We start from the raw sequence: 20,575 nt of genomic DNA, 5'->3' as shown, positions 1-20,575 counted from the left end.
GGTGACCTGGCAATATCTGGAGACAAGGCGTTTTTGACTGTCATCGTCAGGGGTGTCGCCGGCATCTGGTAGCTGGAGCACAGCACAGCTCTCATGACAAAGAATCATCTGACCTGAACCGTCAATAGTGCTGAGGTTGAGAAACCTGGCTTTAGAGGAACAGAAAGAAAACATGAGTTGAGAGCCTCAGGTCTGCCCCTGAGTGTGGTTTTGAGTAAATGATTTAAGCTCTGTGCCTCTGTCTTCTCACTTGTAAAATGGAAGTAACCACACTTGCCCTGTCACAGGACTTTATTATGACCATGAAAAGAAGTGAGAACTTGGAATATACTGGAAAAAAATCACCAGCCCTGGTTATTGCATGATTTCTCCTAGTTCTCCAGGACGATTCTCTGAGATACTCAATTATACGATGGGGTTTATTTGGGAAGCACCCCGGGGCTGCACCCCCAGAACAGACCCTGGCCTGGCCACAGAGGTCTCAGCGTGATTGCTTGCCCTCACAACACCCGTGAACTTGGGAGCAGACAGAGACTGGGCTGCAAGATACAGTCGCCCCTTCTGTTGGTGCAGAGCATTTAGCTCTCTCTGGGCTCAGTTTCCAAAAACAACATGAGGGGCAGATTCATTTCCTCTCTTTTTTTGAGCTCCCCTGAGAATTTAAGGAGAGTCATCGACCCCCTCCTCACAAAAATGTCACCCCTCCCCCACCCTGCTGCAACATTTTGGCTATAACATCTTAGAATTCCTTGACCCTGAATATTCCTCAATGGACCCAATTTAAAAAGAGATGAATACATCCTACTCTGGGGAATCAAATGAGCTTTGGAGTTCCAGGGAGGAACAAATAACTTGGTCTTAGATTATTGACTTAACTAATGACTCTTTGCTTCCCTTCAGGAACCAGGGAGGTGGAAGCAAGGGGAGGAAGTGAACTAAAGAAATTGTCACCTCAGTGCAGCCCCGCCTCCCACACTCAGACCCCAAGTTCCCTCGCCTATTTCCCAAGACTTGGACAGACCTCGGACCTACTTCAAAGGGAGTCATAAGGTGAATGGCTGGTCAGACGGGACAGCTTCCTACCCTGGGATGAACAAGGCTCCCTCAGGCAAGCTTTTCACCAAAGCTCACCCCAGTTCCTGATGGGCCACTATTAGAGCGTTCTTCTATTTAATTCTAATTTTAATTGATTTTTAAAATACCAAAATCCTATAAAAATCACCTTAGTAGCTCAAGCAGAACTGACAACTGTTAAAATGTTGCCATATTTGTTTCTGAAATAAAACATCTCCAAGTGGAAATCCCCCTGCCCTTCTCCTTTTTCCTGTCCCATCTCTCCCTCCCCAGCAAGAATCCTGATCATAAATTTTGTGGGTACATTTATCATTAAATATATTTTTTTAAATAAATTATTTATTTATTGGCTGCGCTGGGTCTTCGTTGCTGCATACGGGCTTTGTCTAGTTGCAGTGAGCAGGGGCTACTCTTCATTGTGGTGCACAGGCTCCTCATTGCCATGGCTTCTCTTGTTGCGAAGCACAGGCTCTAGCCACATGGGCTTCAGTAGTTGCGGCACACGTGCTCAATAGTTGTGGCTCATGGGCTCTAAAGCACAGGCTTAGTTGTTTCGAGGCATGTGGGATCTTCCAGGAACAGGGATCGAACCCGTGTCCCTTGCATTGGCAGGCGGATTCTAAACCACTGCGCCACCTAGGAAGTCGCATTAAATGTATTTTTAACACATAAGGATACTCTATGTATTACTTTGGTTTTTACACTATCCTATTGTTTGTATCACTCTGCAATCTTGATTGCTTTACTCAACACTTTACATTTGGGGTTCGTGTCCCTTCTTTGCCTGCAGCTGGCAGTGATCCTCACATTTCCTTCACCAGTCCCTGCTCAGATGCTCCCATTTCACTTCAAGAACCCTCTGGCAGATGATTACTTCTCCACATGCGTGAGAATTTTTCTAAGATTTATTGTCTTTGAGTCTTGGAAGCTTTCTAGTTTTTAAAGCCTCCCCTCCCTTAAGCTGAAACTCCCGAGGAGAGGAGGCATCTGAGACCCTCACGGTCCAATACATCAGAGGAGGGCACCAAGAGTGGGAGGAGAGCCCCCAAAGCACACTTCACCATATTACCCTGGGGTGGGGGAAGGGCATGCTGCTGTTATTAACAAGAGGGTGCCACCAGCAGAGCAGTGGTGGGATGGACCTGTGACCCGAGGGGTGGAGGAGCCTTGGCCAAACAGAGAGGTCATCCAGCTGCACGTGATAGAGGACCTTTTCACTCTGAGGCAGCCTGGACGCTGAGGACAGCATCCTCCATGACCAAACCCCCAAATCTGGAACCATGCAGGACCTCAGAGATCGTTTACCCCAACTCCTTCACTGCACAGAGGCGACACAGAGACCCAGAGGAGGGAAGGGACTTGCCCAGGTCACATCACAACTTCTGGACCCGAAACTAGTATCCCTTCCATTTTATCAACAGCACAGGAACAACTGGGTTCCATTTTCCAGAATGTGGGGTGCGGGAAGTTCCTGGCTCTATGTGGGGCACGTGCGTAAGGAGGGGGTGTGGGGAGTGTGTGTGTGTGTGTGTGTGTGTATAAAGCTGCCTGATACAAATGGGATTCCATCCTGTGGACAGGGGCACTGCTCCATTCGGTGATGATCAGCCCATGAGTTCGGTGCCTGAGAAGGCAGAGGAAGCTGCCACAGGCTCTGCGTGGGCCCCCACCATGGGTGGCAGAGTTGGCCAGCCTCCAGGAATGGCTGGTGGCTGCTGTGCTGGGACTGGAGCTCTGCCTGCATCACTAGTCCTGGACAACTTCTAATCTTGGCCATGGAAACCGCACCTTTGCATTCTCATGTTCAGTTCCATCTGTAGGCCTTAAAGAACTTCACACTCACTATTATTCACCCACAAGATCCTCAGGGTAGACCACGTGCAAGCATCGGGTGGCAAGAAGGAGAGGGGCAAGTCCTCTCACAAAGAACTGGAACGTAGACCTCAGCTTCCTTTTCTTTTTTTCTGGCTGGGCTGCGCATCATGTGGGATTTTAGTTCCCTGACCAGGGAACGAACTTGTGACCCCTGCAGTGGAAACTCGGAGTCTTAACCACTGGACTGCCAAGGCATTCCCTCAGCTTCCCTTTCTTTTTTTTTCTTTTTAAATTTTTATTGGAGTATAGTTGATTTACAATGTTGTGACCCTCAGCTTCCTTTTAAAGGAAGAAAATGAATGACCCTCTTCCAGACCTGCTCCTGTCTCCCTTCCTGTGGAGGCTCCGCCCACCACAGGAAGCCCCCTCCTCTGGGCCCACAGCTGCTACTCAGCTCATTTGGCACTTAGCCAGCCCAGTCTGCAGAGAGCTCTTGCATTATTGAGTTTTTCAGAAGTGACAAGTTATCTCTGCAATGATCTTTAAACCTCCTTGAAGGCCAGGATGGGGCCAGACCTTCCCAGTATCTCACATGGTATTAAGCATAGTGCTAAAAATACAATCAGTGTTCGATACATGTTTTTAATGAAATCAGCTCACAGGGAGCTCAGGCATTCCTGGCCAAGCTCGTGGAAGGGAGGACACATGGCTTCAACTGGAGTCCCACACGTAGACTGGAAGCCAAGTCTACAAAACTAGAATCCAAATCTGTTTCAACCCAAACTTTCATCTCTTGGACTTCATTTGAGTCAACTGGTCACCTTGGGAAGAAGGAAATTCACCCTCTCCTTGACCTCCTAGTCCTTTTCAAAGATTTTGGGCCAAAACAAAGAAATACCAGGCACAGTCTCTGTTTTTAATGGGTTGGTTGAAAGACAAGCCACACACACAAAGAGTTTAAAAGGCAGCACCAGTGTAACTAAAGATGTAAGATGAACTGGCAGGAGCTTGCTCAATTAGAGTCAGCTCTCTGCCTCCAGCACATGATAAGTTTTAAATTTTTTCCCTTGTATATAAGAGAGGTAAAGATTCTCACTCTACTGTCTGCCTGTTATGGACTAAATGTTTGTGTCCCTGTAAAATTCATATGTTGAAGCCCTAATACTCAATGTGACAGTGTTAGGAGATAATTAGTTTTAGATGAACATGTGGGTGGGGTCCTCATGATGGGATTAGTGCCTTTATAAAGAGACTAGAGGGCTCTTGTCTTCTCTCTCCCTCCCCCTCTCTCTCTTTCCATGCCACTCCCGCTCCCACCAACCCTCCCCTTCTTGCCTGCTCTTCTCCCTCTCCCCTCAGTGGGAGAACCAAATAAAAAGACAGCCATCTACAAGGCAGGAAGAGAGGTCTCCCCAGAGACAGAATCTGAAAGTGCCTTGATCTTGGTCTTCCCAGCCTCCAGAACTGTGAGACGTGTCTATTGTTTAAGCCCCTCAGTCTGTGGTACTTTGTTATAGCAGCAGAGCCGACTAGGACATGGCCCCCCCACTGCCCAGACACCCTGGCAGAAGATGCTATCTGGGCTGACAGGTCAGCCCGTTTCTGGCATTGTGCTTTCCTTATATTCTTCCCTCCTGCTTCTCTGTCCACATGGCGCTGATAGCCCCAGCATGCACAGACCCGCCATTCTTTGTATGGACAGACACTTGGTGGGAAGTCAGGGACTCAGAGCTCTAATTCTGGTTCTGCATCCCCCCCAGCTCTGGGACATCAGCAACCAGGTCACATTCTGGCCCCATCTGCTGTGACCTGCCTGCCTCTTCAGGTAAACTCCCTGGGGGCAGGGCCTTGTGGGTCCACAGGAGGGAAGCGTCCTATACAATACGTTCATCAGGTCCCATCCATGGAGTGAGCTCTATCTGCATTATTGCAGTAGGCCTTCGACAGGGAATCACAGATTGACGGATCTGTTTTGTCATCGGGCAGAAGAGTTAAACTTTCAGCATCTCAATTTCCTTCTGTGTTAGATAAGCACAGCTGACACCCACCTCACAGAGCAACCTTCAGGATTAAATGAAATCTCATTTATGCAAATGCTTGACCACAATAAGAAGAACAGTACACAAAGGATGAATTTAAACCAACGTACTTGTGAAATTATAAAGCAGTATGGGAAGATGCTAGAACTAGTTCCTTCTATATCATGAAGTTAAAAGAGCGGGTCTTTAGGGAAGGACTACACCCCGCCCCCTAGCCCCACCCCCACCCCACCCCCTACTATCTCCCTGCAGCGGCAGGCTGGGGTCCTGGGGACTTGGCAGCCACCAGACCTGCCTCTCAGCCTCCAGGAGGGCAGCTGGGGCTTGCAGAGATGTGAGAGCAGTCCCTTGGCATCTGCCAGCTGGGGCTGGGGGCGGGGGCGGAGGGGTGGGGGTGGGGTGGTGTGCACCAGGCTGGTGGGCGGGCCCCCAGCCAGCTCCCCAGCAGAGGTCTCTCTGGGGCTAAATGGGGCGCGTGCCCAGGATTAATTGACTCCCCTTTCAAGATGCCTCTCCCCCTGCCCCCTCTGCCCTTCCCCCCAGCAGGCTGGCCGATTCAGTTTTCCTTATCTGGAATTCCAGGGCTAGTATTCCCGTCCTTGCCCTCTACTCCCATTTGCTGCTCCAGAGGAGGGTCAGGGCAGGGGCTGGGGCCAGGGCTGGGGCAGGGGTGAGCCTGGGAGCTGGTTAATCATCTCCGCTCAGTCCGCAAACCTCCCAGCGCTTGGTTTGCTGACGCCTGGAGGGCTCCACGTGCAAAGCTCAGTACTTTTTTTTTTTTTTTTTTTCTCGAGTGAATGGATGAATGAGAGAGGCTAGCATGGAGGAGGGAGGGGGTGGGGAGCGTGGGCAGCGTGAGGAGCGGCTGAGGATGCGGAGGCGGGGCAGGGGCCCACGCAGCTCTCAGTTAGGTGCGCTTGGGTTCCGTGGAAAGGCAGAGAGTGAAAGGGAAATCGCTGGCAAGCTGAGTCATTCCATGGGGTGAACAATCGGAAGCAATTCTGCTTCCCACTGCCGGGGAGGAATCAAAAGCCATTCTGCCCCGCAGCCTTTTGTGTGCAGGCCGTGGCGCTCAGCTGCTGCCGGAGCCTTCCTCCGTCCCGGTGGGCAGCTTGTGTCTTAGCAGCGCTGATTGACGGTTCTCCCCAGGAACACGATTACCCACCAATCCCGACCTGCCCTTCTCCCTTCCAAAAATAAAGCCACAGTTACATGCAAAGCTCATGCAAATTTAACCCCACAGCTGCTAGTGCAGGGGCCGCTCCCACGTGAGGGAGCAGAAGGCGAGCCTCAGGCACATTCATGACCAGGGCCCCCTGAGCCGGGCAGCGCCGGTGAGGGGAGTCGCTGCTCCTCCTGGAGAAGGGGGCAGCTTCTAAAGACCCAGATCTTAAATGGGGCAGTGGGTGAGACATCTAGGAGGGCTGGGAATCCGGCTGGACTCCTTCCCATCTCCCCTGGCCAGAGATAAGCAACCCAACACCAGTTAGGGCTTTGGAGGCCAGAATGGAGGGGACAGATGGCCCCCTGTCTGCCAAACCCTTGCCACCCTAGCGTGAAACTGAGTGGCTACTTATCCTGGAAGGGTGAATTTGAAGATACTAGGTCTGCATCAGAACCAACAGGGTCTCGGACAGGGATTCAAAGTTAAGGTTTGACCTGTTTACCACCTGGGTGGCTCCTTAAGATTCTGTTAGATACATGACATCCCTGGTCCACGTGCCAAAGTTGATATCTGGTTAGCCTTTGGCAAATCAGACTACCCAGCATCTTAAATTCAGTGGGAAATGTCTCAAATTCCCTCAGGATCTCTGACACTTTGGAATGGCTGTGTGGCTCCACCTCTCCAGAATTCTGACCCCTTCCTTCTCCTGGCCCAGCTCCACAATGGAGTCCTCTTCACTGTCCAGACCAGGTTCCTTGGTCCGAGGAAAATCCAGCAGGGGAGAGACCTCACGTTCTGTATCATTCCAGGAACCAGGGAGAGGGAAATGCAGGGAGCCTCTCACTCATGCGGTGCCACTTAAGCAGAAAATGGGCTCTAGGCCCCTTTCATGGCATCACAGAGACACCCGCCTAATTACTCCACCTGTGCATGAGGCCCATCCTAAGAGGGTGGGAGCCCCTGGGCAATCAGTAGGATGGGAAATAAGCTGGTACCAGATCACAGATTCAATGACAGAATGCAGAAAAGCTTTTAGAGCCCAGAAGTGCTGCTTCAATGCTACACAATAAGAGGCCACTGAGGCCCAAAGAGGTGCAGTGACTTGTCCAAGGCCACACAGCAAGGCAAGAGCAGAGCTGGGGCTGGAAGCCTGGCCTCCTGGCTCCCTAGCCAGCTTTCTTCCCACTTGAAACTTTAACAAGAGAGAAGGAAGGGCTGGAGTGAAAATGTCATTCCATGCTGAGAGGTATTGCTTTAAAAATACTCAGATCAAAGGATCCAGACCAAAGATGAAATGAAGTCCTCTACCTCCGCATCCCAGTAACCCGTGACACGTCACCATCAGGCATAAACAGGGGCTGAGGGCAGGTGATAAGTGGTATCTTTCCATGAAAAATCAATGGCAAACTGGAGCCCATAAGTGTGGTTGGTGCGGGGTCATGACAAGGGACAGAGGTAGCAAAATAGAGTCGAAAGGAGCAGATAGAGTAGAAAGCCCACAACCACCTATAACAGCCCTGGGAGAGCTCTGCTTCGGGAATAGAAGGGGGAGGTCTTACAGCAGAAGGCACTGAGTCTTCCAGAAGGCAGGTAGGTGTGGGAGAAGGATGGAGGGTGGCTGAGGGAGGGGAGTGCTTGTTATAAAGAAGCTCCCCTTCCTTCCTCACCTCTCCCCTCATCCCCACCACAGACTGGCTTTTATACCCACTGAGTGTATTCAGTATGTGTGAGTATGTGCATGGGGTGGGGCTAGGGGTGGGGGTGGACCTGCTAGGTTTCAGAACTCAGAAAGGGATTGGAATCAAAGCAGACCTCGCACTGGATGCTGGAAATGACCTAGAGTGGCTCAAAGAGTTTCACCTGGTCCCTTAAGCAGTGTGGCCTTTGGTATTTGGAGTTGTCCGGGTGCTCCTGAGTCTGTTTTGTGTGCTCAAAGGCATGGCCTGTCGAGATCTCTGTGCACAGCAGGGGAACCTGCCCCCCTCCCCTCGACCATTCCTAATGAGTCTCTACATGTCCTGAGTTAATCCTCTCTTGATAGCATCTGATGTGTCTGGCTAAGGAATTTTGACTTCTGTGTCACCTCTGCCCTGATTTCTCAACCTCCTGCTTCCTCCTCCCTGGCACGTTCCCGGCAGTGAACTAGAAGCCTCACATCCAGCATAAGAGCCTGTGGTGGGCATCCAGAAACCCCCCTACCTTCCTGGAGCCTGCGGCCCCCATTGGCCCTGACAGTGAGATAATTAACCTCTCTTCAAAGCCCAGGGATCCCACAGGGCTGTCCCATGGCTGCCCCCTAAGTCCCCATTACTGTCCCCTCCACCTCTGGGACACTTTACCTGGTAGGAGTTACCACCTGACAGAGCCACAGGTGTGTAAAGAGGCTCTTGAAGTGCCAGGTGGAGATGCTGGGCCTTGGAGGTCCCTCCAGCTGTGCTCCTGTGCCTCTTGGCCTTTCATGCTCCAGTGATGCTAAGGAGCTCTGGTTCCCCAACTTGCCTCTCAGTGCTTTCTATCATGCTCCTCCCTCTGCCTGGGTGACCTCCCTGACCTTGGCCGCTTCGTGGGGAAAGATGGACAAGCACTCTTCCTCCCCCATTGCCTTCCTCAGTGTGTCTGAAGGAAGCAAGGCCAACTCTACACCCTGCTAGGAAATCAAATCCAAGGCCACAAATACCCACTCCCTGCACTCTGGGAGAGGAGGAGGCCTGGGCACACAGAAGCTGCTGCTGGACACCTTGGAGCAGATGCTGAGAGCCAGGCAGGAGGAGGGGACCTCCACCTGGGGGTTCTTAGAGAACTCTCTGCAACATGTCCTGTGCTGATGTTTTGAGCTGGTATAGCATATTGGGTCACCCAATCCCCCAGTGCCTCTATGGACAAAAACTGTATCTGTTTCATTGGATTTCTATGAGAATTAAATGAGCAACACCAGTAGAACTATACACTCAGCACCAGCACACTCAATAATTGTTAGCTATCGTCGTTCAGTATCCCAAACACTATTCATCGTGCCAGGCCCACCTCAAATGCCACCTCCTTCCCAGATAAATTCAAGGCATGTCAATCTCCAGATTCTCTTAGATGATGGTTCTCAAAGTGTGGCCCCCGGACCAGTAGCAGCAGCTTCACCAGGGATGTTAGAAATGCACAGTTTCAGGCTTACCCAAACCCAGACTTGCTGGGACTCAATAAACTGTGTTTTAATGGCCCTCCAGAGGATTCTAAGTCAGGCTAAAGTTTCAGAACCACTGTTCTGGTGTTTTCTTTGTATTCTGTCATCATACTGATTATAGCCTGGCTTGAATTACAATAAGCTCCTTGAGGGTAGGGATCATGTTTTATAGTCTAAGGAAGCTGGGTTAGTCCTGGTAATTTGAGTTCCATGAGCATTTTAATTAGATTTCATCTGAATAATTCCTAACCTTGCATCTCCTCCTCATCTTCCCCATCTGCTCAACCTTCCTATCCACCCAAAGCCCTAGGGAAAATCTTACCCCACACAGTAAAAGACTATCTCCCTCCCTCCCTCCCTCCCTCCCTCTCTTCCATCTTCCCAGGTGGCCACGTGGGGCTCATGAACTTGACATTGAGTAGAGAGTAGGGGTAGAGGGCACTTCTGGAGTGTCAGGAAACTCCAGATATTTTAAAGTTTGGACCAGGAGTATAAGATACTGTCCCTGCCCGAGGACTGTTGTGGAGACTTCTAGGGCTGAGCTACCCTTTCCAAATGCAAAACCAGGGCACCGGATTCTGGTCCTCATTCTCTAGCACACAGATTCCTTCCAGGATACCCCTGAATGGCCTGCATATTGCAACTGGTTGCACTTAACCAGGTGGAAGAGAGCAGAGGGTACCAGGACTTCCTGATCCCCATTGTACTGGCTAAGGGGCTCTTTCCCAGGGTCTGTGGGCTGTGTCACTGGAAGACGGGGGTGACTACAGCCAAAGGAGACATGTATGCAGCATCAACATGCCAGCTAAACTTGGTTCTCTCTGTGTCACTGATTTGCAAGCATGTTTTCCCAGGGGCGCAGAAGCTTTGAACACAGCACAGGCTGTAGGTAGGTTGACCATATAATTTGGACACTTTAAGAGTGAATGGGGGGATTTCCCTGGGGGCACAGTGGTTAAGAATCCACCTGCCAATTCAGGAGACACAGGTTCAATCCCTGGTCAGGGAAGATCCAACATGCTGCGGAGCAACTAAGCCCAGGTGCCACAACTACTGAGCCCGTGCTCTAGAACCCGCGAGCCACAACTATTGAGCCCATGTGCTGCAGTTACTGAAGCCTGTGCGCCTAGAGCCCGTGCTCCACAACAAGAGAAGCCACCACAATAAGAAGTCTGAGCACCTCAATGAAGAACAACGCCCCCCTACTCACCACAACTAGAGAAAGCCCGTGCACAGCAACAAAGACCCAACGCAGCCAAAATAAATAATAATAAAAATACATGAGGACAGCAGACATAAACTGGGCTGTGTGGTCACCTTGTGTATCAGTCATATTTCTTCCCATGAGAGCCAGACCAGGGGTAAGGATGTCAGGGCGGCATCTCTTAACCCCCTGTGCCCTCCCCTCAGCCACTTAGCATTTTAAGGACTACACAAGGGACAAGGAATGGGAAGAAGCTAGGAAGTAGTGAGTCCCAGCTACATGGACCACTTACCAGGTGCTTCACGTACAGTGGTCCGTAAGAAGCTGTGGCACCATCTACTTCAAGCACCTTTGCATCAGGTCCTGACCTCATCTGTCCTCACAACAACCCTGGGCAGGTATTGAAAGCAGAGTTCCAGGGGTCACAGCCAGAAGGGCTGATTCTAGAACCCAGGACTGCTGGTCATAGGCCAGAACTCACCTGCTGCCTCACACAGCCTAGTCACGGGCCAAGCAAGGTGAAGGCAGGATTGATATGCCTGGTGGGGCAAGCCCACCTGCATGTCACCTCCCAGTACATGTGTCAGCACATGCTGCCACAGGGGTGAGCTGCTGGGATCACCCCTGTCTTTGTTCAATAGTCCCAAGTATTTGGTGAGCGTTTATTATCATCAGGACCCTGTAGACAGAGCAGTGAGCAGAACAGAATCTGCCCTTCTCGACATGTAAAATCAGGTCAGGAAGTGACAAATCTAGCTTGCATGCAGAGCCCTGTACAATCTAACCCCAATCTCCCTTCTCACTTTACCTCCCACGATGGCACTTCCCAACTGGTTCCAGGACACAGTGTCATTGACACTCAGGGGTGCATCTGACATTGACAGTGACCTCCTTGCCAGCATCCCTGAGCCCTTGGGATTTTCCTGTCTTCATGCCTTTGCTCATGGCGCTTCTTCCCATCTGAAGCACAGTCCCCCTTTCCTCTCTTTCTCTCTGTGTCTCTCTCGAATCCAGCCCTCCCTGGTCTCTCCTGCTCAGCAGGACTTTGTATTCTTGGGCAGTGCTTTTGTCAACTAGCTAGTGAACTCCTTTTGAGCCCAGATTCTGAGGGACACAGCAAAGAATCTAGATCTCCTAGCAAGCCTGGGCTTTGACTACTACCTTTTGAGCTTCTCAAGTCATATCTATTAAACTTTCTTCATTCTAAGCCCTGTGCCCACCTCTGCATCTCACTCCCTGCAGGCGAATTCATTTCTACAATACAGAGGTAAGTAGAAGCACTGAGAGGAAACTCCCTCAATTTCTTCAACTCCTAAACCTACCTGCAATGGACAGGATTCCTGCCTCTTTGTGGCTGTCAGCGTGACCTGTCCTCACACCAGGCTAATCCTTTCAGCCATGGTATGATTCCATCAACTCCTTCTCAGAGGTCTGGCTCTAAGAATTATGTTCTTTTCCTTCTATTTCTTCAAGTTCTTGCTTTCTGTTATTCTCCCCCACAAGTCTGACAACTCCAAAGCAACATACCTGCTCTTGAACTCCATTTTCCCTCCAGGAACCATCATCTTTTCTCCTGTGCACAGCCAAACATCTTGAGAAAGAAGGCTATCCTCACCTTTGCCCCTTGCTCCTTCCCACTTGGCCTCAGTCCACCAAAGCCTGGCTTCTATCTCTCCCAATACACTAGAACTGCTCTCCACAGATCTTACTAATCCAACTGATACTTTTCAATAGTTATCAAACTTGACCTCCCAGTCACTTCATATTTTTTTTTCCCACTCCATCCTTTTGGAGACACTCTTTCCTTGCCTTACATGATACTATGATCTCTTGGCTTTCCTCCTATCACCTCTGGCCTCTCCCACTTCACTTTCACCTCTTTCACCCTGAAATGTTGGTGTTCTTCAGAGGTTCATCGTGGACCCTGTTCTCTGCTCCTGGTTGGCCCATCTTTTCCCACGGCTTCAGCTGCATCCTCATGGTGATGATTTTCAGATCCGGGTCTGCAGCCCAAACCTCTGTCCCGAGCTCCTGATTTCGACGTCCAACTGCCTGCTGGTCATCCTCACTGGGATGGGCCAACATATCTGAAACTAATGTGTCCAAGATGGGATTCACCATCCTCTTCTCCCTGCCCTACCCACCTCCCCTCAACACATCCCTCCTGCTCGGTTCCTAGGCTTGGAGAATGGCACAACCCAGCCAGAAATCTCACTCTGAGAAGTCTGACCAATCCAGGAACCCTTGATTCCTTCCTCTCCTTCGCTCTTATATCTGACCAGTCACTAAGGCCTACCTTATTATTGATTTTCCTCAAAACCAGCATTTCCCTCCAAATCTACCGCACTGTCTTAGTCTAAGTTTCTATTATATTTCCCTTGGGATATCGATAGGCCTGTTTTTTGCTCTCTTCCAAGCTTTCCCGGGGATTCTCAATTGCTGAGAGAATAAAGTCCAAATTCCCCCATGTGGCAGAGAAGGCCTTGTGATCAGGACTGTTTATCTTGTATTTTCATATTATAGGTCACCATGGCTCTCCCTTCCCTCACCTCCATCCATCTTGACTGACTCGAGTTCTGTAAATGTATAGTATCTTCCACTGACCTTCTCCCAGGTTTTCCCACACTGCTCCCTACACCCAAGTCCCCAGGGACTTCGCTGAGACAGGGCTTCCAGTCTGAGGCCTTCCTACATGCCCTCAATATACTCTCTGCTTATTCTTATCACGGCATCAGTCACCCCACAGTGCAGGACCTCTTCATTCATGTTTCTTTCTCAACAGATTATAAGACTGCGTTTTATTCAGTGCTCTATTCCTAACCCCTAGCATCGTACCCAGTCCAGAGCTCCATAAACATCTGCTGAATGCATGAGAAGCATGTGTTTAAAAATCATATTCTATTTCAGGGTGCATGGGTTCTGTGAACTGCGACACCACAACACACTTCACATTGGTGTTTATAAAACTTTTCATCCTAAGCCCCACCCCGGAGGGCTCCCTAGAAGGCACTTGGCAGCCTGGAGCACAGCTGTGACCATCCCCACCCTGCCACGTTCTGGAGAAGGCTTCTTTGTGTGGCACTAGTGTCTCAGCGGCACCGTTGTCTGAATGTCTGGCCCAGGGCTGGGGGTGTGTTGGAGTTTGTAGGCCTGTGTATTAGACCTTTCTCGGGTACTAAGTGAACAGCTTAATGACTTGACCTGCTAGGCATTAAGTGTGTGCGTTGCATTCAATACCCCTGTTGGCGCTGAATTTTTCTAAGTCATCTGGCGCTGAATTTTTCTAAGTCATCTGTACTCTGGGCTCCATTTTGTGAAAAGAATCTGGGACTCACAGAGTGACCACCTGTCCTGTTGTGCTTGGAACTTTCCTGGGACTTCAGCACTAAAACTGGGAAAGTCCCAGTAAAACTGGGATGAGTTGGTGGTCTGGAAGTTGTGATTAGTACAAAAGAAGACTGAATTAGTCCTGGTGACACCCTGACCTGCCCCTTGACCTCTGAGTGGCTGCCTGGGGCGACGTGATAGGAAACCAAGGTAGCATGGCTGCCTCCATTACCTCTCAGGGCTGTGATCTTGGGCTCATAGAGGGAAGTGTCTGTAGGGCTGTATCACGGTGAGGAGGGGAGGCAAAGAATGTTTGTGGAGGGGATGGGTGAATCATTAAGCTGGAGAGAGAAAGGAATAGAAGAATTGAGTGAATGGGTAAGTCCCTGTCTCCATCCTTCCTATGGACCCCAGAGAGACAGGTGAGCAGCAAGTGGGGGAAAGGCCTGAAGGAAGAGGAAGAGGAGGTCTAAGAGGATCTGGAAGGGGAAGGGTCTAAAAGGCTGAAGAGAAATCTCAGGGGAGGGGAAGAGCATGGAAAGAAGACAGAGAGGAAGAAGGAAAGTGCCAGTTGGTCCAGTCTGCTAGGGAGGAACTAGACAGTGATGCTGGGGTGGGGGTGGGGCTTCATTGTGATGTAAATGCAGTGATGGGAAGGAAGAGGGAGCTGAGTGAGGAAAGGTGAGGGTTCACTGGAAAAACAGCAGTGGAGATGAATGCAGAGATTATATCAGAGCCGCTGGTTATGGAGATCTGATTTCTTTTGTGTGGATGTCACATGCTGGATGAGCTGTTATTAACTGAAAGAGGTCAGGGCCTAGCAGAAAGGAGATGTGTGGTTGACTGCATTTTAGCAAGGCGCGAGAAATCATGTAGCCTGCAGAAATGAAGGCGGCTTTCAGGGACAGGGGCACATTTTGATAGGAAGAGACATCTGTAAAGCTAGTAGCTACTATTCTCTCCCCCATTACCAACAACAGCAACAAAATTTAACAGTAATAGATAATAAAATCAAAATTAAATGAATAAAAAAACCCCAAACCCAAAAATTTTTAATTAAAAAATAGAATAAATTAAATATTGAAATCCTAGGATATATTTGTTTTGTTTTATCCGTTTTAAAATACAATGGCTTGAAGAGTGGATAACTATTAAAGATATTTCCAATATTGGACATCAGGAGTGAAGGTAAGTATACGAGGCTGGTGTTCTAACAGAACAAAACCAAGAAAAGAATGGTTTAAGGATCAGGCTTTTAACTGGGGATTTTCACTCTAGAAGGTCACTGTGTGAGTCAAAGGGAAGAGGGAAGGGCACTAGAAAACCCCAGTAACCCTGGCTGGGCAGACTGTCCTAAAAGTAGCTTTTTCTCTGTTTCTACCCACTGCAGATCTAGGAATCTCAGGTAAGGTCCCCAGAGACAGGATGTGTCAAGGCCATGTGTGTCTATTGCCAATCCTGGCTTAGCACAGAATCTGAGGATTCTGGGGCTGGAAGGAAGGGGGCAGTAGGAGATAGTGTGTGACAGCCCCTCCATGCAACCAGGAGGAGCCGGTACCTCAGCAAAGGGTAGAAACAGCCCCACTGACTGTGAGTCCCTTGGAATGTCTCTCACTGTGTCATTTAGCACAGTGCCTGGCACACAGCTGGAGCTCAATAAATGTGCAATAAATATAGAAAGTAGATACCTAACAAGGACCTACTGTATAGCACAGGGAATTACACTCAGTATTTTGTAATAACCTATAAGGGAAAAGAATCTGAAAAAGAATATATATACACATATATATATATGACAATATATACGCATATATATGACATAATTGCATCACTTTGCTGTACACTTGAAACTAACACAACATTGTAAATCAACTATACCTCAATAAAGTTTAAAATCACATATTTTTAAAAAGTTCAATGAGCAAATGAACGAATGAATGAATGAGTGAATTTCCTGCCTTAGATCTCTCCTGCCACAAAGGGATCTTCCCCATTGCAGCAGCTGCAAGTTTCCTTTCTAAAACACAGACCTGAGTGCTTGAGGCTGAGATCCTTTATAGCCTCTCCCCTTGGCAACAATTGTCCTAATTTCCTTTTTCGGAGACCTGCACCCCCAGGGCATTCATGATTCCACGTGACCTGGTCCCAGCCCCGCTTTCCAGCTCTGTCCCGCTCTTTACCCTCCGCTGGTTGCTCACCATTTCCTCCGAATACCACTTAGCACATCTTACCCTCAGAGCCTTGCTCAGGCTGTTGGCTCAACCTAGAATCTTTTTTACCACTTGTCCCTGTGATCTCAGCCTTCAGCCTGTGATAACCCCACTCTTCAGGGTCTCACTCAAATATCACTTCCTCCGGGAAGCCTTCCTGTGTCTCCCTTCTTCTGTGTGAGTCATTTCACAACAGGGGGCCCTGCACTGATTTCATCTTCTCTCGCTAAGTTCCTTGTTTTTTACCTATATCCTGCACTAGTCTTTGGGTTTCTTGAAGACGAATGCTGTTTTCTGTGTCTCTACAAACTCAGCTAAATGACTCTTAAAGAAAGGAGGGAGGGAAGCCAAAGAGGTTGGAAGAAGAAATGCTAGCGGGTTGGTGTTTAAAATGGCAGATCCATAGCTTTTTGCCTCAGAAATTGCTGTCATCAGCACTGAACTTCCTTCTCCTGATTGAGCTTCCATCCCAAGGAGTAGAATTGCTACTGAAAGAGTGGAGCTGGAGGAGCCTTGGACCACCCTCCTATCAGGGTGGTAGTGAAGAGGCTCTCATTCCCTTAGCCCGCCACCTCCCCCCAACCCCCCACCCTGAGTTTCATCAGAGGAAAGATGAAGGTGGATTTCGCTCCTTTGCTTGGTTCTTTCTTTCGAAGAATTGGCCCTGATCTTCTTAGAGCATCCCGCAATCAGGCTACACCCTTCCTCCCGCTTTAATCTGCCCAGTAATAGTGCTAATTGGAGGGACTTGGGCTCCTTCAGCAGCCTTGTTTCATCAGGCGTAAAAGTCCTCTCTAATTTTCTGGCCACGGATACTGTTCCCGCTGGCACCCTTCCTTGGAGTTCCATTACCATTCAGGCCTCATGAAAGGCCCCTCACAGCTCACTCATTCACTGTACCTCATTGTTCCCGTCTATTCACTGACACTCACTGGGATAATTTCTCCCGCCGGCCACCACATGCATGGAGGCGCGTGCGCATGTGTTCAGACCCCGTGTCCCATTAGCAGTGAGGGCACTTGAAGTAAAGGGCAGTACCGCCTGAAAGTGGAACCGCCCTCCCCCTCTAATAGCTGGGGAGTCCACCGCGCTAATGTGATTTCAAGAAGTACCAGGAGAATTGGGGGCCTCTGCAAAGCAGGCAGGGAGGAAGGGGAGGGGGTGTTCCTAGTCTAAAACACTGTCAGCTACATCACCCTAGATGGATAGCTTTCCCATCCCGTTCCTCCCAGAACCAGCTCGTTCTGGAGACCCAGGCTCCACCTTCCTCTTGGCTATCAGTCTGTCATTCAAGGCTCTGCAGAAGATGGCTCTCAAGTGCCTCCGGGCTTTTCTGCTCCCTCCTCCTTACTCTGAATTCTACTCCAACCAGCCAGATCTGCTCCTGTGGTTCAACTGCTCACACTTGGTTTATATATTCTCTCCAATCACTGCGTAGGGACCAGGCGGTTGTAATGGCAGAACAGCTGTTCTATCTCAGCAACTCAGCAAAAACAGTGTCTTTCAACATTTTTTAAGGTAATAGTTAACAAGATGGTTGTTAGGACTATGGAGAAAGTCATTAGAGGGAGCAGAGCAAAAGGAAGTCCATGAAATAGGTGATATAAGAGAAAACAACCAGTGGAAAGGTGGTACTTTCGTTCTGGTCTAATCCTATCACCTGCCCAGCAAACAACAGACCCAGCCCCTTCCCCACCTGGCCCCAGAATCAGACTCACTTCTCCCTGATGTTAGGACTGCAGTTCTCCCCTGAGTACTGAAATCCCACCACTAGACCTTTCAGGACCTACTCTAGGCCTGCCCTTTCATGGAAGAGATACTCTGGTCCCCAGCAGGGCCCACAGTCCTTCTGATGCCCATGGGCTTCTTGACAATACCTTCACGTGGCACTTAAAAGGCCCTGTGCACATATCATAACTACTCAGATGACAGCACCGATGTCTGGAGGGAAGAGGCAGGGGCTCATACCTCTATAATTCCCCAGAGTATCCTGTGGGAAATGTCTTCACCCCAGCAGCTGCTCCCTGGATTCCCTGGGCTTCAGGCTGGCGGTGCAGATCGGTATTTGCTTGCCTAGTGAGAAACGACGATGTTTGTTCTGCCTGGACAGATAGGACCTGGTGGGCCGTTGATCTTGAAGGGGGGCATTTTGTAGGTAAAGCGCGCAGGCTTTCAGGTCAGTCTGACATGTACTGTACCATCACTGGCCGTTGACTACTAGCTGTAAGGTCTGGGGGAAGCTACCTAACTGCTTTGAACCCCCAGTTTTTCTCTGTGTGTTTGTAAACTGAAGTGGGATTTCTTGGGCCAGGTAATTCTTTATTATAAGCAGTGCTCTTATGTGTTGTAGGAATTTTAGCTGCAGCCCTGGCCTCCACATAATGGATGGCATTTATACCCACTCTCTGCCTCCCTCCCCTGCCCAGTTGAGACAATTAAAAATGTCTTAGATGTTGCTGAATGTTCCCTGAGAGGCCAAAAGGATCCCAGCTGAAAACCACTGATCTACACACCCTGGGGTTATTCTGAAGATTAGATGATACAATAGCAAATGTAAAATGAAGTATCTGCATATAATATGTGCTCAGTAAGTGCTTGTCCCACTTGAAATTTTACATAGACTTTGGCATTTCCCTTCCATCCTCTGGGGCTTCAGAAGTAGGTGGAGTGGGGATGGCTCTAGAGAAGAGCTCGGCAGAGGATGTCTGAGCCCAGGGACCACTTCAGTGGCTTCACTGGCCTCAGAGGAGACCCTTCACGGATGCTCAAGTGTATCTTGGAAGTATCTGATGAGAAAGCGGTGGTGGGAGAATTCCCTGGTGGCCCAGTGGTTAGGACTCCCCGCTTCCACTGCAGGGATCATGAGTGCAGTCTTTGGTGGGGGAACTAAGATCCCACGAGCAGTACAGTGCAGCCAAAAAAAAAAAAAAACAAAAGGAAAGGGGTGGTGGACCTAGAGGCCCAGAGAGGGATGCAGGTTCAGCAATTTCCTCAAGACTTTTCCAAGCAGGCAGCCTGTTTCTGCTTCAATTTCTCCCCCCTCACCGTCCCCCCCACCGTTGTTCAGGGGAGACATATGGCCCATTCCAGACAAGTGACCACAGCTCACATAGAGAAGCAGTTCGTACCAGGAAGGCGTGTAAAAATACTGCTGAGATGTTAGCTTGGCTGGGGCACAGGAGAGAAAGACTCAGAGCATCCTGGCTATACCGCAGGCCCCAGAGGACAGACTGCTGGCCCGCCTTGCCCTCAGCACATCTGGCCTGTGCAGCTGCCAAGCCCTGCCTGCCCAGCTTCTGGGGCGGGAAGACAGAGGAAGGAGAGAGCTCTCCAGAGGTTGCATTTCCTTCTGGACTAGAATCCATGGAAATCTTCCAAGTGCACAGTTGGGCTTTCATGAGTGGTAAAACGGACCCAATATAGGGAACTTCAGAGTTGCTCAAGCTATAGCTACCACCCAACTCCTGCGTGGGTTTTTTGGCTTTGTTTTTGCTTTTTAACTTTTTAACGGTGGAGTAGTAATGACAATGGACTAGAGGCTTAACTTGCTCCTCTGGGCCATCGACTAGTGAGGTCTTGTGTGGTCTTCAGTGAGTCATTCTCTCCAGGGCTCCCCTTCATCATCTGCTCTTGGGCAGCGTGGTAACTATTCTCCCTGACACAGACAGTTCGAGAGGCTCTAGTGAGATCAGTGACCAAACATGCTTTGAGTGGAAAGAAAGGATTGTTGCTGTATGCCTACTGCCAAGCTCAGCCTCATGCTGAGGGAGAACAGGCTGCAGCAGAGCCGTTTACAGGGAGTCACTGGATGAAAGGACTGAGCTAAAAGGGTGAGCACAGGCCAACGCAGGCCGTCCTGGAGAGGCTGCAGCACACTGTCCTCTGAAGATTAACAAGATCAGTGTGTTAGGAGCCTGAAGCCCTGCAGCCCTCGGCTAGGGAAAGGGGTCCAGCAGAGCAGATGAGGGAGAAAGAGTTTATTGTGTTTTGGTTTGGTTTTAATCATGAGAAGGGGTAAAAGATATGTACCTTTCCCATTTTTTTTAATGGGAAACTGAGATTCAGAAGCCCCAAAGGTGCATTCTTCACATGGATGTGTCCCGTGCACACAGAGCTGTGGACCTGACCAGGTGGGTACCTGGCCCTTTCCTTCTTCTGCGCCTGCTCTGTCCTCCCTGAGCGCCTGCATCATCTCTGCCTGGCATATGACAATGACCTTTAAGAGGGCCTGCGCCTCTCCCCACTAACCCTTCTGCACAAAGGTCTTCTAAACAGATGTCAACACTTGCATCACTTACCTTCCTGATAACCTTTTCCTAGTCTCCCAGGGCCTATCTCAGCATCTGACAGTGTCAGCAAACCTTTCTGCTAAGAGGGGAAATCAAAAGACTTGTGTTTGAAACCTATCTTACCACTGACTTCCTCATGGACAGACCTTGGCCAAGACGCTTAATTCTTTGAGCCCCTTTCTTATCTTTGAAAAGGGCATAAAAATCTTACATATGACCTCACAGCTGTGCAGTGAGGATCAGTGACACAGTGGATGCGAAAGGGCTTTACAAACTG

The 20,575-nt window shown here is 49.6% G+C and overlaps 1 protein-coding gene across 11 annotated transcripts in view; it reads right to left on the bottom strand.

Moving 5' to 3' along the window:
- The window catches only part of LZTS1 (leucine zipper tumor suppressor 1), a 55,044-nt gene that overhangs the window by 16,646 nt on the left and 17,823 nt on the right, over nucleotides 1-20,575 (bottom strand). For 2 of the 11 annotated variants that reach the window (XM_057723271.1, XM_057723274.1), the window contains exon 2: nucleotides 17,978-18,082. The exons of 8 other annotated variants lie outside the window; for them this stretch is intronic. The gene's annotated coding sequence lies outside the window, so the exon portion shown is untranslated. Of the gene's footprint in view, nucleotides 1-6; nucleotides 150-17,977; nucleotides 18,083-20,575 lie in introns of all 11 variants that reach the window. One more of the 11 variants, XM_057723275.1, reaches the window with a different exon arrangement.

The sequence above is a fragment of the Hippopotamus amphibius genome, chromosome 2 (genome assembly GCF_030028045.1).
Source record: "Hippopotamus amphibius kiboko isolate mHipAmp2 chromosome 2, mHipAmp2.hap2, whole genome shotgun sequence".
In the NCBI taxonomy this organism is placed as follows: domain Eukaryota; kingdom Metazoa; phylum Chordata; class Mammalia; order Artiodactyla; family Hippopotamidae; genus Hippopotamus; species Hippopotamus amphibius.
The sequence above is the reverse complement of the archived record's forward strand: the minus strand, read 5'-3'. Positions and strand labels throughout refer to the sequence as shown.